This window comes from Balaenoptera acutorostrata, chromosome 18 (assembly GCF_949987535.1).
Source record: "Balaenoptera acutorostrata chromosome 18, mBalAcu1.1, whole genome shotgun sequence".
Lineage (NCBI taxonomy): Eukaryota > Metazoa > Chordata > Mammalia > Artiodactyla > Balaenopteridae > Balaenoptera > Balaenoptera acutorostrata.
In genome coordinates this window covers 73,864,407-73,890,973 of record NC_080081.1, presented here as the reverse complement: position 1 = coordinate 73,890,973, position 26,567 = coordinate 73,864,407, and the positions used below count along the sequence as shown (strand labels likewise).

At 43.4% G+C, this 26,567-nt stretch overlaps 1 long non-coding RNA gene across 3 annotated transcripts; it reads left to right on the top strand.

Moving 5' to 3' along the window:
* Positions 1-654: 654 nt before the first annotated feature.
* Positions 655-24,622, top strand: LOC130705629 (uncharacterized). 3 transcript variants are annotated; one of them, XR_009005958.1, is made up of 5 exons: positions 655-762; positions 1,027-1,146; positions 18,066-18,389; positions 19,849-20,051; positions 20,483-24,622. It is a non-coding gene; the product is annotated as an uncharacterized LOC130705629 (long non-coding RNA). The 3 variants fall into 3 exon arrangements; XR_009005956.1 differs by having other exon boundaries at positions 17,969-18,389; XR_009005957.1 differs by lacking the exon at positions 18,066-18,389.
* Positions 24,623-26,567: the final 1,945 nt, after the last annotated feature.

The following is a 26,567-nucleotide window of genomic DNA, read 5'->3' as shown; positions in this document are numbered from 1 at the left end:
CCTCTCTCCCTCTCGGTGCCATTCGGCTCCCTCGTTTTCTTCTCTAAAACAGAAAGTATTGCCGCTCTTTAATCCGTGCTCAACTTCAGGGGCAGAATCGTCGTGAAAGTGAGCAGACAAGCGGAGGGCGCTGCCACCCGCCCTTGTGTGAATGCCGCGCTTTCCGGGCGCTGACGAGCCGGGCCCGAGGGCGGCCCGGGCGCTGGAGCTGCCAGCAAACTTTCCCGTCTGAATTCCAGATCGAGAGCCTGGGAACCACACTCTGCCCAGACGTGTGTGCGACGCCGAAACCAGGGAGCCGCCCGCAGCCCTGGGGGCCGGGGGAGGGGAGAGAAGGGGAAAGGGATGGGGTGGGAGGAGGCGGAGGAAGGAGGAGGTGGGAAGTGAGAGGAGGCGGGGGAAGGGAAGAGTGGGGGGAAGTTGGAGACTGGGAGGTAGGAGGAGTGGGGGAGGGGCGGGTGGGGGAGGGGCGTGGGTGGGGCAAGGAGGAGGTGGGAGGAGGAGGTGGGAGAAGGAGGAGGTGGCTGGGTGGGAGGGAGGGAGAGAGGGGAGGAGGGGATGGGAGGAGGAGAAGGCGGGGGGATGGGGAGGGGGCGGGGGAGAGGGGGAAGGGAGGTATGAGGGTGGGGGAGGGGCGAGGCGGAGGAAGGAGGAAGTGCGGGGTAAGAGGGGGAGGGCGCGGAGCCCTGCCGGCGGCAGAGGACCGACGGGCGCTGACTGCGACCACCGCTCTCGGGCAGCGGACGCGCTTTGGAAGATGAGGTCAGCACCGCGGCGCTTTCCTGAACACACCCCCCCCCACCCCCCAAAAAAGAAAAAAACAAGCGCAGCCCGCCCCGCCCTGGCCTGGGCAGCAGCGGCGGCGGGGGCGGCAGCACGCCGGCCGGTGGGCGCGGGGCGCGGGGGGCGCTCCCCGTGGCCGCGGCCGCTCAGTCCGGGATCTGGGCTCCGTCAGACTTCCAGGAGAGAGGAGGTTTTTCTTCTCCAAAATCCACCAGACTCCTTTGATTCGCTTTTGTTTTACAGTGGAAAACTACAATAAAAAAAACATAGCCATGAAAATAAGTGAGATTAAAACCTGCCGGCTTCACTTCCTGGAGGCTTTTTGTTGGGTCTTGAAACTAGGAGTCTTTGCGGGTCATCCTCGTAAGTGCCTTTTTAATCCGTTCCCACTGATGCTTGTGCGTCTATACTGCGTTTAACATCCATTATTAGACGGGTGACGTTGTGACATTGTGTTCAGTTGATTTGATGATGATTTCTGCTTTGGTCGGTTGACGTTGCTTCACTTGATAACACGACATAAATGCATACACGTTGCAAGAATAAACCCTGTCTTAAAATAGAGATGAAAATATTCCCTAAGGCGCTGCCAATACCAAAAGAGTGAAGTGTTATTTAGACCGTGGAAGTGTTAGAAACAACAATAATTCATTGGCTAGTTCATAGTCCTTCTACGTAAGTTAACATTTTAAATCATTAAATGATAGGGATAGAAACCCTATTAGTTGTTCTAAACTTCCTGTTTTCGAACGTGTATCATTACATCATATGTAGCGAATCGCATTATTAGCTCTTTACGTGAGAGAATTTCTGCTCTAAAACAGAGCAGTTTTAATGCTTAAGTACCAAGAAGTTATTCTTAGGAAATCTCCAAATGCAGTCAATGAATATTAAACAGATGCAGGGACTTCCCTTGTGGTCCAGTAAAGACTACCCACTCCCAATGCAGGAGGCCAGGGTTCGATCCCTGGTCAGGGAACTAAATCCCGCAAGCCGCAACTAAGACCCGGCACAGCCAAATAAATAAATATTAAAAAATAAAATTAAATTAAAAAAATAAAGCAGATGCAGTAGGGGGTGCTTACTAAAACTGAAGGCTCTTCCCCCCGAGAATTTACTCCGTTTTCCTTTAAAATGAGCCAGCGAATCATTAATTTTAAATTGGCCAATGCCAATTGAAGATCACTCCAAAACCAGAATGAGGCATCCCAACAATGGTAAGTAAATAGAAAGGCCCAATTCAGTTTACAAAAATGTGGCCTTCAGGCTGTGTCTCATACACCTGCATAAAGTCAAAGACGATGTGATGCACATTTTATCACATTAAACCAGCAGCAGTGATAGGGTGTACCTTCATGTAAACAGGATGCACAGACGCACGTTTCACGGAACTATTAATATCCCAGTTACTCCATGTAGCTTAAGTCCCTGGGAGGGAGCTCCAGACCAGAGGCTGTAGACTGGCGCTGCATGGGCCTGTCCTTGTTTTCCAGACCTGTTTGTTTGCCCTTTGAAGTGTGTTTTAAACTTTTGAATTCATTATCTATATTTAAAAATCAGGCGACTTCCCTGGTGGCGCAGTGGTAAAGAATCCGCCTGCCAATGCAGGAGACACGGGTTCAAGCCCTGGTCCGGGAAGATCCCACATGCCACGGAGCAACTAAGCCCGCGAGCCACAACTACTGAGCCCTCACACCGCAACTACTGAAGCCCGGGCACCTAGAGCCTGTGCTCCGCAACCAGAGAAGCTACCACAGTGAGAAGCCCGTGCACCGCAACGAAGAGTAGCCCCTGCTCACTGCAACTAGAGATAAGCCCGCGCTCAGCAATGAAGACCCAACGCAGCCAAAAATAAACAAATAAATTTTTAAAAATAAATAAAAAATAAAAATCAGGATATTTCACAGGGAAAGCTGGACTTTTGGCTTCTCTTCTTTGGCTGCATTCGGTCTTCGTTGCTGCTCACGGGCTTTCTCTAGTTGCTGCGAGCGGGGGCTACTCCTCTTTGCGGTGCGCCGGCTTCTCATTGCGGTGGCTTTTCTCGTTGCGGAGCACGCGCTCTAGGCACGCGGGCTTCAGTAGTTCTGGCTTCTGGGCTCTAGAGCGCAGGCTCAGTAGTTGTGGCGCACGGGCTTAGTTGCTCCGCGGCATGTGGCATCTTCCCGGACCTGGGATCGAACATGGTCTCCTGCACTGGCAGGCGGATTCTTAACCACTGCACCACCAGGTAAGTCCCTTGGGCTCTCTCTGAAATCTGAGAAGACCTGGAGCAGAGCGGCAGTGTCAGATGTGACAGTCTGCACCTCCCCTGTTGTCCTCTTAAGGTACTTGTCTGCCCTATGCGTGAGTTTTCTGCCCCCAGACAAATCACTTCATCTGGTGTTTGGCCTTTTTATGAGGATTATTAAAGTCATAGGTGGTTTAGACACTCTCTGTCTAGACCTAATGCATGTATAATTAAAACCTCAAATCTTGATTTCCAGAAATTCATCTTGACAGATTCAACCAATCAGAAACTGAGTCTGCGTACATTCCCTAAAGACAGGCACTACGGAATGTCCGGATTCCCTCCATTCTGCATTTGCCCAAGATGCAGCAAGACATAGGGGTGCGTGTGGTCTCAGGAATTAAACAGACCTGGTTTGGATTCCCACTAGGTACTTGCTGTGCAGTGTTAGGCAAGTTATTTACTATCCTTGAGCTTGTTTCCTTAAAAATAGATATAATAAAACTACCCCTTTGAATTATTGAATATTAAGTAGTTATATGTGAAAGCATCTTAAACAGTCCCTGGTCCATAGGAACCACCCAAAATATTAATTTCTCATGCCCTGGGGATTTCAGTTACTAATGCGGATACTTGAGAGAGAATTCTTACTAGATCTTTTTTCTTGTCTACGAAATCCTACTTTAGTAGAATCCAAACTTTGGTATGTGTAGGAGACTTACCCGGATACTTGATTACAGTGCTAGTTTCTGGGTCCCTCTTCTAAGATATAGGAAGTCTCAAGTAGGGCCCTGGGGTTTGACATTTTAACATTTCATTCTGGGGCACGAGTCCTCAGCCCTCATTCTGGACTTGGCCCTGGTCATTCAAGGGAGTGAGGTGGAGACAGAGGAAGGCCTGAGCCGAGTCCCAGGCTGGTCCCAGCCAGCTTGCTGATCCCAAGGCTAGATCGGATGCCTCCCTGAATCCCTATTGCCAGCTCCTGGATCCACAGGCATTTACTGAGCACCTGCTGGAAAGTGCCCTGAGCGGGCACCAGGCACGCAAGGCAAAGGAAGCAGTTCCTGTCCTCGGGGAGCTCAGGGAACTGAATTCCAAGGTCAGGCCTGGCATTTGGGTCCCAGTTTCTGCCTTTCCTACCGTCCAGCATTTAATACCGTCCCAAATGGCTGTATTCCCAAAGACACTCCTTGATCTCATCAGCGCCTCTCTCCCTCCATCCCCCCCACCCCCGCCCAGAGCCATGCTTTCCCACGCCCGCCCGCACTACAGCGACTTCTGCATTACACAAGGACACTTAGCATAGAACTGCTTAGGTGCTCATTAGATATTTGTGGAATTTAATTTCCTTGGACAAATATGTCTTCTGAAACTTAGTTTATGTTCATTCACTCATCAAATACTTATAAGCCAGGAACTGTTCCAGAAGCTGGGGATAACTGCCATGAACAAAATGCAAAATCCCTGTCCACGTGGAACTTCTATTCCAGCTGGGGAAGAAATGCCATATCAACAACCTACTTTGAATTCTTGTATATTGGGTTGTTATCTGTACCTGGACATTTGCTGCAATCTTGTTTGCTCTGACTGCCACCTCAGTCACCTGCCACATGGCCTTCTTTCCCAACCCTGGTCTACACAACCCTTACTCAGCGGCGATTCTATCTGAGGCCAAAGAGCAAACCGGTTATCTTATTGCATCTTGAATCAGTGTCTGCATATCTCCTCTAGGCTTTAACCAAGATCAGCCATTCATTTCCAAATGCCAGAAGCTTCCACAACAAATGCAACTTGTATATTCTCTTACAGAATATTAGGGAGAAGACTTGATAGGAACCAAGTGACTCTGCTGTCCCATTGTTTGGTCCTGTTATAATACTGCATTTCTTTTTAAGCTTCTTAGCTATTATGCCAAATATAAAAGTAACTCTGACTACTTTGCATTCATATTCTGTAGCTTAATTTGAGTAGACTTCTAATCATTTATCAGTAAGAGATAATCTTACCTTTAGATATGTGATTTTGCAGGGTACATTTTGCTGCATTCTTACTGAGCACTTTGTATTTTTCTGGGTCTAATACTTGTTATAGAGAAATACAAGTCCAATTGTGTCATAAAAATGAGAGAGGATTTCAGTATTCCAAGTATTCTACAAAGTGAGTTACACCTGAAAATTCCGGTAAAGAAGTATAATTTTAATTTCTTCTCTAAAGGGGTAACTTTTCGTGAAAATGCCCCCAAGTGTATTATTTCTGTCTCTTTGCATGTGTATATTTTTATATCTGACCTCTAACTATGATCATCTTTGGCTCTCAATTGCATACATTTGATCATTTCCTGAGTCTATATGACTTCCTGTTGAGAAATACGAACTGGGTCAATGGAAAGTCTTTGGGAAACAAACTCAGACACCCAGGATTTCCCTTTGTCCTGTGAAATGCAAGATAAGCAATTTGATTTGGACATAATATCATTCTTTAGTCAGGCAACTGATGAATAAGCAGGTAGAATTAAAACATGCTGGACCATGGATGGTCACTCTAGCAAGTGGGCCAGTTGCTGTGCTTCGCACAATTTCAGACTGTTCTGTCAGAACTTCAGTTGAGAGTCTGTATATATGCACTATTGAAAGTGGCCATTAGGGACGTGCCTGGTGGTCCAGTGGTTAAGACTTGGCCTTCCAATGCAGGGGGTGCAGGTTTGATCCCTGGTTGGGGAGCTAAGATCCCACATGCCTCGCGCACAAAAAACCAAAACATAAAACAGAAGCAATATTGTAACAAATTCAATAAAGACTTTAAAAATGTTCCAAATCAAAAAAAAAAAAATCTTAAAAGAAAGTGGGCATTAATAGATGCAACTACCCATCAGAGCCCTTGGAGTTTTAAAGCCATGAGATCTGGCTACTCTGATAATCAGAATTCAGACTGTGTGTTAATATCAGGATATTAACACACAGTCGGACCAGAACCGGAAGTTTACTTAAAGAAACTGAAAGGAAAGAAATTATATGCTCCATGCCTTTCTAGTACGTTTTTCCCCAACAGGGAGTGAGGGTTGAGAGGGAAGGTGGGATAAGGGTGAAAATTTGGAACCTGGGCCTACGCAAGCCACGATAATAATTGTGAGAAGTACACTTTTGTTTTTTTTTTTTTTTTTTTTTTTAAAGTTTTACTTGATTTTGTATTTATTTATTTATTTATTTTTGGCTGTGCTGGGTCCTCGGTTCGTGCGAGGGCTTTCTCCAGTTGCGGCAAGCGGGGGCCACTCTTCATCGCGGTGCGCGGGCCTTTCTCTATCGCGGCCCCTCCCGTCGCGGGGCACAGGCTCCAGACGCGCAGGCTCAGCAATTGTGGCTCACGGGCCCAGCTGCTCCGTGGCATGTGGGATCTTCCCAGACCAGGGCTCGAACCCGTGTCCCCTGCATTGGCAGGCAGATTCTCAACCACTGCGCCACCAGGGAAGCCCCTACACTTTTGTTTTAATTGACGTTTCCCCTCACTGAACTGACATTTAGTGATTGAAATATCTGGAATGCACACCATAACTTGGTGTCTTTACTTTAGGCTAAAGGTGCAGACAGCAGAAGGTAGGCTACAAGGGGTCAGATGACATTGGTAAAGGGAACAAAACAAATGCGAATTTCCCAGGCAAAAAAGGTAGCTTCTCCAACTCTAGGCTGTGCTGGGCTGCTCTAAAGCACTGCATCTTTTTTCAAGCCTAGGCCTGTGTTCCCCTCAGTGACACTGTCAGGTGCTTCCCATCACCTTTTCAGTCAGATCTTTAACAAGCGCACTGGGACCCCTGCACTTCCGTTTAGTAATTGGTGGTAGGATTTCTCCTGTAGTACAGATACGCATAGATTTGTTCACTCTCCTGCTTTTATGATATTATTTTAGAAATTGAGCTGTCAAAGGTTGTGTTTGAACACTTTTTGAATCAGCACTTTAATTAAGGGATCAAAAAGCTTAAGCTCATGCTTTTTAATAACTGAAACCAGTGTCTATAATTTTTCATATCTAAAATCTATAGATGCTAATATCAGCCTAGCTTCTTTTACTTTCAACTCGTAAAGAAAGTTTTCCTTCTTTTTTTAAATTTTTAAATTTTATTTGTTTATTTTTTGGCTGCGTTGGGTCTTTGTTGCTGTGCGCGGGCTTCCTCTAGTTGCGGCAAGCGGGGGCTACTCTTCGTTGTGGTGCGCGGGCTTCTCATTGCAGTGGCTTCTCTTGTTGTGGAGCACAGGCTTTAGGCACGAGGGGTCAGTAGTTGTGGCTCGCGAGCTCTAGAGCGCAGGCTCAGCAGTTGTGGCACACGGGCTTAGTTGCTCCTGTGGCATGTGGGATCTTCCCGGACCAGGGATCGAATCCGTGCCCCCTGCATTTGCAGGCGGATTCTTAACCACTGCACCACCAGGGGAGTCCCTCTCTTTCTTAAGTTCCCTTTTTTACATCCAGTAGGACCAGCTCTTGTGATTATCGTCAGCAGAAAGCGATATACCACAGTGGGCAACATGAAATGGCCAAGTTGTCAAGAATTCTAGGGATTTTCTTTCTTCTCTAGTCATTGTCACTGCCAATGTCTTCTTGAAAGATGTATCTTCATTTTATTGCCATATTAGGTGGCTAAGAGTTTTCTGGTCAATTTGGTAAGCTTTAGACTATCTTAGAACTTAATTAGCTCAATAAAGTGGCCAAAGGAACCTACAGATGACCACATGTACAAATACATATGAAATCAACGATACAGGCTGACTGGGGTAGGTGGGCCAGTCCTCCTGTTACTCTGGGGATGTGCGTGTGAGCTGCTTTGTTTTTGTGCTGGAGGGTGAGGGCTACTGGTGTGGGTAAATTTCCAAACTCCCCAAGAGAACATAATCAGAAAACACACAGCAGGCATGGAGAGGAGTCACACAGCTGGATGAAAAGGGAACTAGAAGGAGATTGGATTGTTAAAAGAACTAGAATTGTTTCACATGCAAAGCATGAAGCAGGGGCAAGAGAACTGGAAGAACCAAGGTGGTTCCAACCATCTTCTACGATTATTTTATTGAATCGGAGAAAATACGAGCTTCAACCACAGCTGAACCTAAAAAGGGGAAACGTTTCGTTTAGCACCAATCATTGCCATGCATTGATTAATAACATTAGCTGGCATAATGGTAGTGTGGAAGAAGCTTGTTCAGTCGCCCACTGTACTCCCTTCAGCCTCTACCATTTTGTCTCCAGTACAAGCATCTGGATAAAGACAGAAAAAAGTGGCTATTTGGAAGGTCAGCTTTCACCCAAACGTAAGAAATTTTTTAAAAAATTTTTAAGTGTTTTATTTTATTTTAAATTTTTTAAAATTAATTAATTAATTTATTTTTTGGCCGCGTTGGGTCTTCATTGCTGTGCGCGGGCTTTCTCTAGTTGCGGCGAGCTACTCTTCATTGCAGTGCCCTGGCTTCTCATTGCGGTGCCTTCTCTTGTTGCGGAGCACGGGCTCTAGGCGCACAGGCTTCAGTAGTTGTGGCACACGGGCTCAGTAGTTGTGGCTTGCGGACTCTAGAGCGTAGGCTCAGTAGTTGTGGCGCATGGGCTTAGTTGCTCCGCGGCATGTGGGATCTTCCGGGACCAGGGTTCAAACCCGTGTCCCCTGCATTGGCAGGCGGATTCTTAACCACTGCGCCACCAGGGAAGTCCCAAGAAAATTTTTAAAATGTCAAGTGGGCTTAGATGTTGGTCTTGCCACTCGGGGGCATTTTTCTCGCAGTTGGGATGGGGGTGGGACAGTCATGAGGGCCCTGACCTGCTCCATGAAACCCACTTCAAAAGCTGGAGCTATCTTTCAAATAGACTTTTCTAGCTTCCTAATAACCCAACTGTAGATTTATCATGAGATAAGTTTTCTACAAACTTTTCTGAATATATTTTTATCTTCACTTCGTTGGCTTGGGAGCCATGAGTAAACGCTAAATGATTTCCCCCCTTCATCTACATGTCGACCATTTAGAAACACAGACTAACAGACCTCCAAAATGAATAAATATGTCCTGCTGTTTAATAGCCAACCTTCAAACCGATTCAGGAGCCACCCAGGCATGCACTCTGAGTCCCCTGTGATTCCGGACATGTCACTGACCTCTCTTCAGGCTGAAGTGAAGTTAATGTTTTTCCCTCCCATCAACTCACAGCGGTGCTTTGGGGATAGAAGAATGGATGTGGCAAAGTCCAGTGCAGAGTTTTAAATGCCACCAGCAAAACCAGGTAAAAAGCACTTGTCTTTTGTGAAATGCAGCTGCCGTGTAAGAGACCCACGGCCTCGGGAACACACAGGTCCGTGTTTCTAGAATTCAAAACTGAAGGTGGAATGACACGGTGGAAGGTTATTTTTGTTGTTGTTTTTCTTTAATTAATTAATTTTTGGCTGCACTGCAGTGGCTACCAGAGGTGGATGGAAAAGTTTAAAGGGCGTTTGGATTTCTGTTTGGTTGGTTGGTTTTTTGGCCTCGCCAGTGTAGCCAGATGGTTTGGGAGACATAATTTAGAAAGCACCAATGCCTTTCTCCAGATTAAGGTTCTCTTCGATTCCCATGGGAACTTTGGAGAAACAGACATTTAATTTGCTTATTATTCTTTCATTAATTTATCCAACAAAATTCATGGAGCATCTACGATGTACAAAGGCACTGCGTTTAGTGCTGGAGATACAGCATAGAGGAGACCAGAACCCTGAGTTCAGGAGCCTCCAGCCTGTTCTCCAGGTTCTGCAGGTGTGGTTTCAGGCAAATTTGCCTAACTGGACCATCCATTCTGAACATCAGAATCAGAGACAAGTGATTTCTTGAACTCATCAATAACCAATTCTCACCAACAATGCTGTCTAGATATAAGAGATTCCTGTGACCTGTTTTCAAAGACTTCATTTCAAAATACACTTGGAAAACAAAACAGCAGACTTTTTAATTCTAAAATGAGGTGGTGTTACTTGGCACCTGTATATGTTTGTGTATTTACAACAGCAGAGCAGGAAAGGGGAGGTTGAGGGGAGGCTTGCTGGGGCCCCTTCAGTTCATCATCTTAGACTCGTAATCCCTCTTCTCTGCATTTGAGAGGCTTAGGAGGCCGTCACCCACGAGAGGCCAGGGAAGGAAATCCAGCTGTAATGGCTTCACACGGTGTAATCAGACAGACTTGTTTTTTCAGAGGAGAAAAAGCCTTCCAGATAATGAGACTGGACAGAGCCTGGATGTGGAAGTAAAAGTCCAGTCTTGAAATGACCCCTCTGATATTTGCCTTGGGCTCTGGCCAGTCACCTTACATCTTTGGGGCTGCAGTGTCCTCACTTGTAAAACGAGGGCACTGTGCTGGGTGACACCTGATGCCCTTCCCATTCTAACCTCCTACGATCTGTGATAAAGGTGGCACTGTGCAGTGTGTTTCGTGATTTTAATTCATTGATCAGGCATTTCATCAATGGCCAAAGTTGCTTCAGTGCTGAGATTAGAATAATTATGGTGAGGCTTCAGGGTTAATAATTAACTAAAATAACTGAGCCATTTCACACCTCTGCCAGTGTTCTCCTTTCCAACTCTCAACAAAAGAACAAATAGACAGCAAACAGCAATGAATTAATTCACAAGCAAAGATTATTTCTGGCAATTAGAAAAGTTGGACACTTCTCTGTTTATACATACCCCTTATATACATAAATAGGTGTATACATTTTAAGTGTGTATGTATATGCTACCATTTGTCATTAAATGTGCATATTCCTGAATAATAAAATTATATAACTAATATTCATTGAGCACATACCATAGGCTGAGCACTGTTGAAGACTTTATCTACATTTTTTATTTATTTTGGCTGCACCGTGCTGCTTGCGGGATCTTAGTTCCCTGACCAGGTATTGAACCCGGGCCCTGGCAGTGAAAGCGCCGAGCCGTAACGGCTGGACTGCCAGGGAATTCCCAATTTACATTGTCAATAACTTCTTTTCATTAATTTCTTCTGTTTTCAGTCTTAACACCCACAATTGATTGCTCAAAATATGGAAGTTTGTGAAGTTTATTGCAAACATCTTGTCTGGCAGGCATAACTGTTAGGGTGTAAAGAAACGATATTTCATAAAAAGGACTCCAATTTGTCTGAACTTTTGGGCAAAGCCTCGCTGGAAAGGCATGCATTTGATCACATTTATGTCTGGGGGTGGGGATTCTGCCTCGAAATGACTCTTTTGGAGAGAGAGGGAAAATCTTGGAGTTTATGGAGAGTGGAAAACATTTTCATCTCTAGTGAGATCAGAAAAAAGAATCTCAGTGAGGTTCAAGGAAACTTTTCCTGGCAATGAGGGTTATCTTTGATAAGTTACTATGATATTTGAATCACAGCTTCTGGAAACAGGTTATAAAATAAATTTTCACAGAACTGAGACAGTTCCGGTGCGGGTCTTTCTGTCAGGCCCATACACAGTCCATAGTAGTACTGAAACTTCACGGGATCACGAATTTCTATACTATCTGCCCATGCAGCGTTCCCAAAGCAGCGATGAAACATTCAGTAGCATAAGGGACGTGTTTCATATTATGATGATTATAATTCTACATGTTTTCCCAAAATGTACAAATATGAAATGTGCTATGTTCTACTCATATGCTTGCATATGGAAAACAGAAATAAAAATTGTTTACTTTGGCTACAACAAATGTCATTCTCTTGCTTAGTGGCTTTTGATATCCTTCAGCCAAACCAAACGTGCAGCTTCTCAAGATACCAGGATCTGTATTTAATACAATAATGAGTTTCTCACTCCCAGCCTCCCTCTCTCTCTCTTTTTTAATGACTCCATTGTTAAATAAGAAATGGATAATGTCAACTTTCCCAATAGCACCACTAGTATTTGTTGCTGTTTCATAAGTAATTTAGGAAAGCAACTGAAGCATAAAGAAGCTAAATTATTTATTATAGTATTTTCCTCTCCTGGATATCATGATAATCTTCAATATTAATGCCCTCCTTACAAGTGTAAGGTTAGGAAATTGAAGTCAGTGGGTTAAATTGATCAATTATACAATTATGAAATGTTTTCAGGTGAATAGTTGATTTTATCATCAAACCAAAATAGTGCCTCATTTCTTGCATGCATTATCTAAATATTTATCTAATATGTGTTGATGTATTCTTTTTTTTTTTTTTTTAATTTTATTTATTTATTTATTTATTTATTTTTGGCTGTGCTGGGTCTTCGGTTCGTGCGAGGGCTTTCTCTAGTTGCGGCAAGTGGGGGCCACTCTTCATCGCGGTGCGGGGACCGCTCTTCATCGCGGTGCGCGGGCCTTTCACTATCGCGGCCCCTCCCGTTGCGGGGCACAGGCTCCAGACGCGCAGGCTCAGCAGCTGTGGCTCACGGGCCCAGCTGCTCCGTGGCATGTGGGATCTTCCCAGACCAGGGCTCGAACCCGTGTCTCCTGCATTAGCAGGCAGATTCTCAACCACTGCGCCACCAGGGAAGCCCTGTTGATGTATTCTTAATTGTTGTAATACCTTCTTTGATTGATTCGCTTTGAGAGTCATACGCAGTTTCATTCAGTTCTCCTAAGTCAAGTGCAAGCTTACCCATCACAAATTCAGTGACTACTGTGGTGTGGGCAAGACGGCCAGGATGAGCAGTGCCCCCAGTAATGAAAACCAGTGGTCAGAACCCCACCTTGCCAGAGCTGGTAATCTGGGCAGTTTACAGGTTAACGCAAAACCTATGGTTAGTAGAGACGTGTCCGACGTGTATGCTGTCTGGGAGTTTGTGCATTGGGCGTTCAGAGTAAGTTGGAAGAAACACTGGTTCTAATATGCTTCTCTCCAGCCAAACATGAAAGGGTTTAGGCAGAGATCATTAAGCAAATGAATAACCAAAAAAAGCATAGGAGACTCCTTGCCTGGTTCAGTTATCACCTCTGTAGGGCATTCCACGTAAAGTCTGCACAGGTAACCTTGATTTCTCACCTGCTTGCCCAGGGAACATCTTGATTCAAGGAGTATGAAAATACCTGAAGCTTTTCAGCTGAAACCTGAAGTCATCTTCATTAAATGAGCATCACCTCTTCCCGTGTTTTCTGGAATTAGGGACACTAATGTCATCCTCTTGATTCCTGTGGAATTTTTGTGGACCGTGTCCCTTACTGTCCGTTTCAGCTGCCACACTCTGACCCAGCCTCCCAACTCCAGCCGCCCCGGAAACCAGCAGCACACCCTGCCTACGTCGCTGTTTTTAACCCTGCCCATCTCCTGCTTCAGAACGTACAGTGGCTTCTGCTTGCTTCAGCAACTGTGCCCTCCCTGTGACCCCTTGCTGTCTCCAACTGCTGAGCGCCTCTTCTATTCCTGAGCTAATCTATTATCTCCCTCTGTGCTTGGCTTATAAATCCTGAGCCCAAGCCTTACCATTTGCTAGTTTCCTTCCAAATTTGCATTTCCTTCCCCTCCCACCTCCCCCATCTCCTTAAGCCATGCCCACTGTTCCTTTTGCATTTAAGACTATGTTGCTTTGTATCTTCTCTTCTTGGGGGCATATCTGTGATGGGGGCATAAGGTTTTAATTATTTTGGTTTGTTTTTTAAAAAATTTTTATTGGGGAGTAATTGATTTACAATCTTGTGTTAATTTCAGGTGTACAGCAAAGTGAATCTGTTATACAAATACATAGACCCACTCTTTTTTAGATTCTTTTCCCTTATAGGCCATTACAGAGTATTGAGTAGGGTTCCCTGTGCTATACAGTAGGTCCTTAGTAGTTATCTATTTTATATATAGCAGCGTGTATGTGTCAATCCCAATCTCCCAGTTTATGGGCACAAGGTCTTGAGCGGCCCCTCCCCCTCCCCCTCGAAGAGTAGGTACCCAGTGAGTGGATGAAGGCATGCGTGAATGAATGTTGGGATGGTAGAGGCTGCTCCAGTGCTAAAGTGGCATCGCTTTTCAGTATAGAAAAAGCTAGGAATATTTTTCCAGCACACAATAAAGAAAATGCTACATTGAAGCAAATGAATATATCGTAATATGATGGAGCGTGCAGTAGGAATTACTTTTTAAATGATGTTTGGAAATAGAAGAAGCTGCAAAGACAGTGGAGAAATGAATGCGACTAATATCTCCCAACAGACAAGGAAGGGGATATAAATTTGTGATGGGAGATACCATACTGCCGCCTTCACACACCCACACACTGTGTGACTTCTGAGTAGGATTAGAAAAGTCAAATTCCATGGCCCCAAAATAGTAGGCACGACTAACTGATGAATAGGTTAGTCCAAAAGACAGCTTCCAACTGCCCACCGGCCCTACCCCCGATTAAAGTAACTTCTAGAAATAAATTCTTCTTCAAATTGAATTATCTATGCAAAGGATTCGTTTTTAATAAACTACATCAGGGTTTGGCGAACTATCCAGGGGCCAAATCCAGCCCACCTCCAGTTTTGGTAACTAAAATTTTCCTGGAACACAGCCCACCCCTTCATTTTTGTATTGTCCATGGCTGCACCCCACTATAAGGACGCAGTTGAGTAGTTGTGACAGAGACCCTGTGACCCACAAAATAAAAAATGGCCCTCCAGGGGAAAGGTTTGCCAGTGCTTGACCTGCATGATCAAAGGCTATAGTAATTTGGTCAGCTGTGGCATTAACTTGCTTCCTCCGGTGGGAAAGTAGTGTGGGTGGATATATTATTTTCTGAAATAAGTGAGGGATTCAGGCCTCCCATCCTTCCCACCGGGGGCAGACCCGGGGCCTGGAATCTGGTTGGCTGGCTAAGGGAGCAGTAACCTCTGGTTACCAAGTAGAGTAACCAACATGTCCTGGTTTTCTGGGGACTGTCATGGTTTTAAAACTGAGTCCCACGTCCTGGGCAAACCAGGACAGTTGACCACCCTGACATGTAGTGAATAGCTTATGGGGTCTGGGGCAGACTGACTTGGGTTCAAATCCCATTTTTATGACTTCACACTGTGCAGCCTTAAGTTACTTCATCAATTACCCTATCTGTGAATCGGGATTGATTCTATTTTGAGGAGATATTGTAAGGATTAAAGGAAATTATGCACAGAAAGAGCCTAGCACAGAATAGGCACTTACTAAATATTCATTCCCTTCCTACACTTTAGACCATTATAAGCTAATTGGCTTATCCAATCTTTAGCCAAAATTCCCTTTTTCATAAAATAATCAGAAGGGAAACTTTAAAATACCATTCTTTTTTAAACAAAAAAAATTTATTTAATTGGTTGCTCCGGGTCTTAGTTGCAGCATGTGGGCTCCTTACTTGTGGCATGTGAACTCTTACTTGCAGCATGCATGTGGGATCTAGTTCCCTGACCAGGGATCGAACCCCAGCCCCCTGCATCGGGAGCGCGGAGTCTCATCCTCTGTGCCACCAGGGAAGTCCCTAAAATACTGTTCTTATCCCCTGTATTTTCTAATGATGTCATTTCTTTGCCCCTTACAAATAAATAGCCAAATTAATAAATAACTTGTACTGCAGTGGGGGAAGTAGCCCATCCACGTAAAATTGCCTGATTTTCAACTTGATAACTGGTTTATGTTTTAAACATAAACACTTGGAGACAAGTGGTGGTTGAATTTTGTTTTGTCCAGCTATGGATGCATCCCAGGAAGGTCTGCTGTGCCCAGCTACTTCGAGTAGCTTGTGATAGGAGTTCCCAGGCGGTCCAGTGGTTAGGACTTGGCGCTTTCACTGCGGGGCCCGGGTTCAATCCCTGGTCCGGGAACTAAGATCCCGCAAGCCTCTCGGTGCAGCCAAAAAAAAAAAAAAAAAGTAGCTTGTGATGTCTCACGTCCATGACCAGATCCAGAACTTCTGGGGAACAAGGTTCAGGGACTTTTTCTAATCTAGCATTTTGTGCGTCCAACAGAAAATGTTGACAGGAAGTTGACAGAGGCTGGGAATGCTACCTCACTCATGATTCACCTGATGGGTCACTATGACCGAAGCGCTAAGTGGATGAACACGATCCTTAATTTTTTTAAAGAGGTTAATTATACACAGACAGTGGTGTCCAAATCTGATAGCAACCTACATGCTGTCAAAAGTCCCCAGGACGAGATCAAAGGGACAAGACAACATTAATCTCATCCCAACTATCAGCATTTTGATTTAATAACCTGTTGGTTAGCAAGTGTGCAGGATGGAATTAAATAATGTGTACTCCTGTAGTAGTTTATATTCCCAATTACACTTAAAATCCTAGTTGGTCCCCAACAAATTCAATTTCCATTAGCCTGTAGCTATAGGACTTTGAGAGATCAAATTTTTTACTGAACGAATTGGTCAAATCAGTCCAAAACTATCAGCATTTTTATTTAATATCCTATTTCTTAGCAAATGTACAGAATGGAATTAAATAAGGTGAACTTCTGTGGTAATGTACAATCTAAAAACTTCCAAATACCTACGCAATCATAGCTGATTTCCAACAGATTCAATTTACTTGAGGCTGTGGCCATGTGATTTCAATGAATCAAACTTTTTAACCGAATTAATTGGTCAACTCGGTCAAAGCTTATAAATTCAGTGAATATATAAGTCAGTCGATTGGCTGATTTGAATGGCTAATGCAGCAAAAATGAGTCAAATTATTAGCTCAGAATACAGACTGCTTTAATTTTATTTGAACTATAAACATCTGCTTGCCCTTTTGTTTAGGGCAACACCAAAAAGCACCGGTTTCCAAACTTGGCTGTACATTAGAATCACCTGGGGAGCTTTCAAAATTTCCAAAGCCCAGGCCACACCCCAGATCAGTTAAATCAGAATCCCTGTGGGTGAGACCCGGGCATCAGTCCCTTTGTAATCTCCCTGGGTGATTGGGAACCACTGGCATCAAATTCAAATAATTAGGAATAAAGCCACTATAGTATGTTTTGCATTAAGGTGGAAGCCCAAATGGGAGGAGAAAAGAATGAGACTTTGTAATAACATAATAGTAATTCTAATAAGCTAATAATTTATGATGTAATTTGTTATTGTTATGTAAAAAGTAGTAGCTCACTATTTATTGAGTTCTAACCAAGTGCCAAGCATTGTGCCACATTTTACATGGATTATTTTATTAAATTCTCACACATGGCCGTGAAGCCTTATGAAGTCAATTATTGTGCCCATTTTACAAATGGGTAAATCAAGGCACCGGAGGTTAAATATTTGTCCAAGGACATGCATGTAGCAAGTGGTCAGGTGAGGGCTGGCACAAAGCAGTGTGAGTCCAAAGCCTGTGCTTGAACTATTTTTGAAAATCAGTGACTTGAAACTCAGTGCTTTATAGGTCTTTGGACGTCACACTCTTATTTCTTTGGGGCATTGTTTTTTGTTTTCTTCTTCCACTTTTCTTTGTTTCTGGATGCAAAGGCCTTACCAAACGGTGCACAAAAGCAATTTCTGATGCCCCTGGGAGAGAGGTAGGCCTGGGTTTATGCATACAATAGGCAGAGGAGTTAATATTCCACATTAAGAGCTCCTTCTCTCTTGGGGGAGATTCTGGCAGACTAAAGCACTCTCAGGCAGCAGAAAGGAACCCTGAAACAAAACGCCCACCTGAGGGGAACAGACATATTTGCTAAAGCATGTTTAAAATTTAATTGAAAAAGGGTAAGAATATAATGGGGCTTCCCATTCACTGCAAATCTGGTTATTTCACAAAATCTTCAGTGTTGACCTGTCAACCTGTATGGGTTTGTTTTAAAAGTTTTCTGGTTTTTGTTTTTTGTTTGTTTGAGGTAGTCCTCCTAAGTAACATGTATTCAGTACCAGCTGAAATCTTAACATTTTTGGTTGCACAATGAAAAACAAAAAGAAGAAAGAAAGATGAAAATACGATATAATGTCACGGTCATTTGCAGCCGTTTCCTGTGACAGTTACGGTGCTGTACACTCATTTCTGAATTGTGTCTTATCTCTCCTTTGCTGAGAATGAAGCTAAAACTGTCCCGAGAAGCTCCCCCAGGACCGAGGCCGACCGTCAGAGCAGAATCTGGGCCAGTCTCAGCAGCTGTGTGTGTGCTTTAGTTTGATTTTTTTCAGCCCACTTACCTCCGGAGAGCAGGTTTTCTCCATCCGAAGACTCCCTGACCCCAGCACCTCCGGCCGGCCCCGGGTCGGGCTCTGGCTGCAGCCTCCAGGCCACTGCCCGGGTGGGACCGGGCCTGCGACACCAGCCAGCCTCCAGCCTCCCTGCTAGGACACCTGGGCCTGGGAAGGGACCGGAACTCCCCTCCAGCACCAGGCAGGGGCTGGGGGGAAGCGACCCCCTGTCCCCGTGGAAGGCCGGGTCCCAGCAGCTCCCTGCTGCCAGGTGCGCCCCCATCAAACGTGCGCGCACCTTCGAGAAGGGTGAGTGCCCTGGGCACCAACTCCGCTCTTCTTCCCCGATATCACCTGCCACTTGCCTTTGGGGAGAACTGCGCGGGGCTGGGGGCCACCAGGACCCCTTCCCCGTTCTGAGTGTGGGCAGAGCAAGGGGTCCGTTTTAATTTCTTTTTAGGCTTCCTTCTTTCAAGACGAACTTGCAGGGCTTCCCTGGCGGTCCAGTGGTTAGGACTCCGCGCTTTCACAGCCCGTGGGCCCGGGGTTCAGTGCGGGGCAAAAAAAAAAAAAAAAAAAAAGGATAAAGCCGAACTTGCCATGGTGCTTTCTAAATAAGACCTATGTTTGCAAGTTCAGGAGTGTGGCCAGAGGAGAATGTGAGTCTTGTAACTAGCAGGAAACTCAGGAGAAAAATATTTTAAGGCGATGATGTCAAAAGACTGAACAAATCCGAGGGGAAGGCCAGGCACCGAGATCCCGGAGGGCCTGGACTGGCTTCCCGGCCCCCGGGCGTCAGCCCTGCTCACCGCGGCCCGTCCGCTCTCACCTCGCGCGGAGAGGGCATCAGTGGTGCGGGCCGCCCCGGCCGCCGCCGTGGGGGGAAGTCGCAGACGTTGCACGCGCACGCGGTCGTTGTTCGTCCCTCGCCCCGGGCGCGCCAGCGGGGCGGTAGAGGGCACCCTCTGCGCCGGCCGCGGGGCCTCAGTGGGCGCGGGTTCTGCTCGGCGGCGGCTGGCGCGCTTCCCGGCGGCTCCCGGCCGCAGCTGGCCGTGCTACTTGCATCCTCCACATCCTGAGAGCCGAGAGCAGGCCTCTCCCTGGAGCGACTGGGAAAACGCGAGGCCCGGCAAGGCCTTCCCGGATCGGGGAGAGGCCGGGAAGTTGGGAAAGAGCGGCCTGCAGGGGCCCGAGGAGCTGCGGCTGCCCGGGGGCGGGGGGCCTGAGCCTCAGGGCCCCGGAAAGAGGGCGAGCAGGCGGGCAACTAACCGAGCTGGAAAATGAGCGAACGTTTTTGCTACATTTCCTGGAAAGAGACCTTTCCTTCCAGACGGCCCCCCGTGTCGCCCACCTCCACCACTCAGCCTTTATCACATTACCCTGAGCAGCATTTTTTTTTTAATAAATTCGTTTATTTTGTTTATTTATTTACTTTTGGCTGCGTTGGGTCTTCGTTGCGGTGCGCAGGCTTCTCACTGCGGTGGCTTCTCACTGCGGTGGCTTCTCACTGCGGTGGCTTCTCTTGTTGTGGAGCACAGGCTTCAGTTGTGGCACGTGGGCTCAGTAGTTGTGGCTCGCGGGCTCTAGAGCATAGTAGTTGTGCTGCACGGGCTTAGTTGCTCCGCGGCATGTGGGATTTTCCCGGACCAGGGCTCGAACCTCTGTCCCCTGCATTGGCAGGCGGATTCTTAACCACTTCGCCACCAGGGAAGCCCCGCAATGCTCTTTCTTCTGTGTTTGTTTACTTGTTCATGTTTGCCTCCTCCAGGAACATGTGGCCTCCTAGACACTCCTGCGGGCAGCGCTGGGTCTCCAGTGCCAAGCAGGGTGCCTGGGCTCCTTTGCAAGTGAATGAACGGACCCTGAAGCAGAAGCTGCCTCCTAATCAGTCAAGGAGCTGGATTTCTCAGCTTTCCATTCTTAGGCGGTGTTGTCATCAACCTGTGGAGAGAAACTGGATTTATCTGGGGGGTAAGGAAATTCATTCTCCCTGGCTTTATATATTTTCCAACCCACAGTGTCGGATCGGCTAAATATTAGTGGTCTTTAGTTTCTTTATGTGATGTATACCACTTGTCACTGTTTAATGTAATCTTATGTCATTTATAGGTTAAATTATAGGGTAACTAGAAAGCGACAACAATACAATCTTAAGCACAATCATTTAGAGGAAGATTTCCCCCTAAAACTTGGTTAAAATAAATTTGAGAAAGACGCAGTTCAGTTCATTCAACAAATTTGACTTTGTGACAGATCGAACGTAGTCTGTTGTATTTAATAAGAATTCAGCCCATAAAGGAAGATTTAATGACATTAATGAAATTAGCTTTATGTATTAATGGAACTGAAGGAGTCAACTCGAAAAGCAAATGTTCTCTAAACCTAAATATTTTATACTCAAGAAAATCCGCTGGGAACTTCCCTGGTGGCGCATTGGTTAAGAATCCACCTGCCAATGCAGGGGACAGGGGTTCGATCCCTGGTCTGGGAAGATCCCACATGCCGCAGAGCAACTAAGCGGGTGAGCCACAACTACTGAGCCCCTGCGCCACAACTACTGAAGCCCGTGCACCACAACTACTGAAGCCCGCGCGCCTAGAGCCCGTGCTCCACAAGAGAAGCCACCACAACGAGAAGTCCGCGCACCACAACGAAGAGTAGCCCCCACTTGCTGCAAATAGAGGAAGCCCGCGTGCAGCAACGAAGACCCAACGCAGCCAAAAACAAATAAATAAATAAATAATTTTTTTTAAAAAATTGAAAGACTTCTTTGTACTGGGTGAAAACTTAGATTTCAAACCTAATTTTGATCAGCTTTATCATGAATACATTTTGCTAGTTTATTCCTTAAAAATCTTTCTCAGAATCTCTCCTCTTAACTCTCTGAAGTGATACCAGATGGGTTTTATTTTATCTTTTTAGCTAAAATTGGATCCTGGGAAAGAATCTAGAATAGATGATAGGAAGATGACTGTCATCTGACAATTTCCATTACTTACCTAACTCCCTTCCTCCCTGGAATTAAAGAGACCAGACACTTTATGGAGACCCACATTCCCAAACCGTTGGGAGGAAGAATAACAGTTTTAGGAATTCCTTTGTGTTTCCGAAAATTAGTAATAAGCTACTCCTTGTAAGTCTGTTGCAGTGAAATCACAGCCAGCTGCCTACCTCTAGAAAAAAAGGTTCCAGATTTCCTTTCCCTGGAATGTGGCCCTGGCGAGGCTGTTCCATTTCAAAGGAGGCGCTCAGTAGGTCCCTCAATAAGGCAGTGTCAACCGTTGTAAACAAAGTTCCCTAGAACAGGCCCTCCATACCCAGTTACCTGGGAGCTCCTGCTCAAGCTTTGGGTCAGTTACCCTGCCATCCATGCTAGCTGCCATCCTTGGCCCAAGTGTTGTCCACGAACTTGCCAAAGCGTGGCTGGAACATCCTCAAACTCCCAAACAGTATCCCAGGCTCCCGGGTAAGTCCACTTATTTATCATATGCTTTACTCTTGGTCTACAGATTTAAATAAAAAGAAGTAAAGCATGGATTGAACTCCGACATCAGCATTTATTCATTTTTTTGGTCATCCTTTCGTCCTATTTGATGGTGGAGGCATGAACGCTAGTAAAGATATATTTTGAGGTTAACTTCTGTTTGCACTAGCAGTTTCTTAATAATTTTCCCATTTAAAAAGAGATTTATAATAAAACAAAATAGAAATGTTTCTATGATTTTTAAGTGAGGTTTTAAACATTACTATTATTATTAATAATAGCCTACTAAGACTCCTTGGTCTTAAAGGTGAGAAAAAGTTAGATTTGGCCTAAAAATGAAGACATAGCAAAAAACAATAATAATAAAACTGCATCTCTGTTGTTTTTTTCAAGTCAGTTTGATTCTGAACTATAATTCTTTAAAAACCCTCAAGATGGGCTTCCCTGGTGGCGCAGTGGTTAAGAATCCGCCTGCCAATGCAGGGGACAAGGGTTCAAGCCCTGGTCCGGGAAGTTCCCACATGCCGCGGAGCAACTAAGCCCGTGCGCCACAACTACTGAGCCTGCGCTCTAGAGCCCACGAGCCACAACTACTGAAGCCCTTGCGCCTAGAGCCCGTGCTCCACAACAAGAGAAGCCACCGCAATGAGAAGCCCACGCACCGCAACGAAGAGTAGCCCCCGCTCACCGCAACTGGAGAAAGCACGCACGCAGCAAGGAAGACCCAACGCAGCCAAAAATAAATAAATCAAATACATTAAAAAAAAAAAAACCCTCAAGACCTTAACATTTAAAAAAAACTTCAAGTATTATATTTACAATAACATATCTCTTACCTAATTAAAAAAAATAAAATCAGTATTATTTCTAATGGTTCATTATAATTATCTGTAAAAGCTCAGTGTATATAAATTCATGACATAAAGTTTTGCAATGTTGACCTCTAAAATTTAGGTCCTTAAAAAAAATGAGAAATTTACACTGCTTTTCAGGTTTGATCTATATAGTGTAAAATCCAGTACTCAACAGTGTATGAAATAGATCCCTATGGGACTGACTAGAAGATAAGTTTTTTTATAATTAATCCAATCTCATGTTGACCTGTTGGCCACCATTTGATAAGACATGTACTCCCCAGAACTGTAGACTGTCTTGGTCTTAAATCATATGTGAAAACACAGTTAACCTTATTTAAAGAAAAAAATTCTGATACAAATGACGAATACCTTTTGGAAATCATGTAGATTATTATGAAGAACAATGATACAATGAAATGAAAAGCAAGAAAGCTCTAATGCTTTTGCAAAATTTTCAGTTTTTTCACCCATTCCAATTGATCTACACGTTCTCTTTTTGCAATGCTGCAATTACTTGTATATAAAAGCTCTTTCTGTTAATCTTCAACCTGAAAAGTAGTAAAATAACAGAAGCATAAAGGGGAATGGACATTTCAACCCAATGGCTCTCCAGTTTTTTCAAGCTTTTCATCTGCTCTCTTTTGAAGGTTTATCCCTTTCACGATTTCCCCCACTGCTATAGGCTCGAACCTTTATGGAATCTTAGAAATCATGACCCTACATATCCCTTATATGTAAAATTGTCTCAATAGCCTTTTAAAAAGTTACTACATTTGGGTGAAAACTTGCTGAAGGCAGCTTGGTAGCACTCACCAAATTCATCGTTTCACTTCAATCAAAAACTGACTTGAATTTCGGCCATTTCACTTTGAGGAATATATTTATAACCTAACAAAATAATCATGGACACAGAAGTATGGGTATAAGGAAAGTCTAGTCATCTTAGCCTTGTTCATAATAGTAAAAAAAAATCCATAAACAACAAGGTGCTACTGTATAGTACAGGGAACATTTCAATATCCTGTGATAAACCATAATGGAAAAGAATATGTAAAAGAATGTATATATATGTATAACTGAATCACTTTGCTGTACAGCAGAAATTAACACAACATTGTAAATCAACTATGCTTATGCTTCAATAAAACTAATTAAAAAATCAGAAACTACACAAATGTCTAATAAGATGGGATCGACAAGATAATTTATGTTATTTTACATTTATTCAGTGGAATAACATGCAGGCAGTAAAAATGATGCAGTGCAGAGCAGAATAAGGATATATGATGACATAAAGTTTTGTTTAAGATAGACTGTTAGCAGTAAAAGTAGTTTTCAAGTAGAGTGTTTGTAAATATATTGCCATTTTTTGTAAAGCAGACATATATATACAACCAAAAGACAACCTAACTTAAAAATCGGCAAAGGACTTGAATTAGTTCTCCAAAAAGGTATACAAATGGCCAACAAGCACATGAAAAGATGCTCAGTATCATTAGTCATTAGGGTAATGCAAATCAAAACCACAATGAGATACTACTTCACACCCACCCACTACGATGGCTATTATTTTTTTTAAAAAAAAGGGAAATAGGAAGTGCTGGTGGGGTTGTGGAAAAATTGGAATGCTTATACATTGCTAGAGGGAACGTAAAATGATTCAATTGCTGTGGAAGGGTCATCTTAGCCATTGTGGTCCCTCAAAAAGTTAAACAGAATTACCGTATGATCCAGTAATTCCATTCCTAGATATGTACCCCCAAAGAGTTGAAAATAGGGAGTCAAACAAATACTTGTACATGCATGTTCATAGCAGCACTAGTCAAGTGTCCATCAATGAATGAATGAATAAGTGAATTGTGATATACATACATGCACTGGAATATTACTCAGCCGCGAAAAGGAATGAAATATGGTACATACCACAGTGTGAATGAACCTTGAAAACATTATGCTAAGTGAAAGAAGCCAGACGCAAAAGGTCACATACTGTATGATTCCATTTATGCGAAATAGCCACAATAGGTAAATCCATGGAGATGATGCAGATTGATTGTTGCCAAGGGCTAAGGGGGAAGGGCAGAATTAATGGGTATAGGATTTCCTTTTGGGGTGATGAAAATGTTTGGAACTAGAGGCGGTGGTTGCACAACACTGTGAATGTACTAAATGCCATTGAATTGTTAATTTTAAAATGGTTCATTTTCAATGAGGTATCACCTCACTCCTGTTAGAATGGGCATCATCAGAAAATCTACAAACAACAAATGCTGGAGAGGGTGTGGAGAAAAGGGAACCCTCTTGCACTGTTGGTGGGAATGTAAATTGATACAGCCACTATGGAGAACAATATGGAGGTTCCTTAAAAAACTAAAAATAGAATTACCATATGACCCAGCAATCCCACTACTGGGCATATACCCAGAGAAAACCGTAATTCAAAAAGACACGTGCACCCGAATGTTCATTGCAGCACTATTTACAATAGCCAGGTCATGGAAGCAACCTAAATGCCCATCAACAGACGAATGGATAAAGAAGTTGTGGTACATATATACGATGGAATATTATTCAGCCATAAAAAGGAACGAAATTGAGTCATTTGTTGAGAAGTGGATGGATCTAGAGACTGTCATACAGAGTGAAGTAAGTCAGAAAGAGAAAAACAAATATCGTATGTTAATGCATGTATGTGGAACGTAGAAAAATGGTACAGATGAGCCAGTTTGCAGGGCAGAAGTTGAGACACAGATGTAGAGAATGGACATATGGACACCAAGGGGGGAAAACTGCGATGAGGTGGGGATGGTGATGTGCTGAATTGGGCGATTGGGATTGACATGTATACACTGATGTGTATAAAACTGATGCCTAATAAGAACCTGCAGTATAAAAAAACAAACAAAACAACTAATACTAAACTTTCATTGGGTTATTTGTATGGAAATATGTTAATATAAATGTTTCAGACATTACATGAAATTTCTAAAAATCTTATATTTGCATTTGTATGGAAATATGTTAATATAAATGTTTCAGACATTACATGAAATTTCTAAAAATCTTATATTTGTATTTGTATGGAAATATGTATGGAAATATGTTAATATAAATGTTTCAGACATTACATGAAATTTCTAAAAATCTTGTATTTGTATGGAAATATGTATGGAAATATGTTAATATAAATGTTTCAGACATTACATGAAATTTCTAAAAATCTTATATTTGTATTTGTATGGAAATATGTATGGAAATATGTTAATATAAATGTTTCAGACATTACATGAAATTTCTAAAAATCTTATATTTGTATTTGTATGGAAATATGTATGGAAATATGTTAATATAAATGTTTCAGACATTACAGGAAACGTCTAAAAATCTTATATGTTCTGGTATAATGTTATAAGTAATAATCCTAGTTATTACTTTAAAATGTATATCTCAGAAATAACTAATTTTCTTGTCAACTGCATTATTATGAACTTTCATCAAATCTTTAACCATGGTCATTTTTAAGTCTTTTGTCATTTACAGACAGTTCTGGGTGTACTCTGATGATTTTGCAAATATGTTCCTATAAAAGAGTTTCATCTTCAAGAAATTCATGGAAAAGACTCTGACAAGTACAGGTTTCTGGTAACTGACTGTACTGCTGAACTGAATGAATAAGCATTTTCAGAACTCTAATGAAAAACTGATGAACTCATAAAAGTGCTAACAAAAGATCAAGATGAAAAAAAAGAAATTAATTACATGGGACTGAGTGAACTGATGAGGATGATATAATTTTTGTGACTTTCTGTCTGAATTAAAAAAAAAAAAAATCCCACAAGGACTCAGAGGCAAAGAATATACAAATCAATTTTCACTGCAAAGTAAAGGAGCTGTTACAGTGGAGGAAAAAAAAAAAAAAAAAAAAAAAAAATGGTTCATTTTCTGTTATGTGAATCTCACCTCATTAAAAAATTATATATATATATACACACATATAATTTATATATTAATCAAATATATATCTGTATATATATGTTATATATATAAAACTAGAAGGGCACACAATATGTGACTAGTTTTCCTAATAGAACTGTAGATTTTTGTTTCCCTGCTTATTTGTTTTCTTTCAATGAACGCAAATTTCAT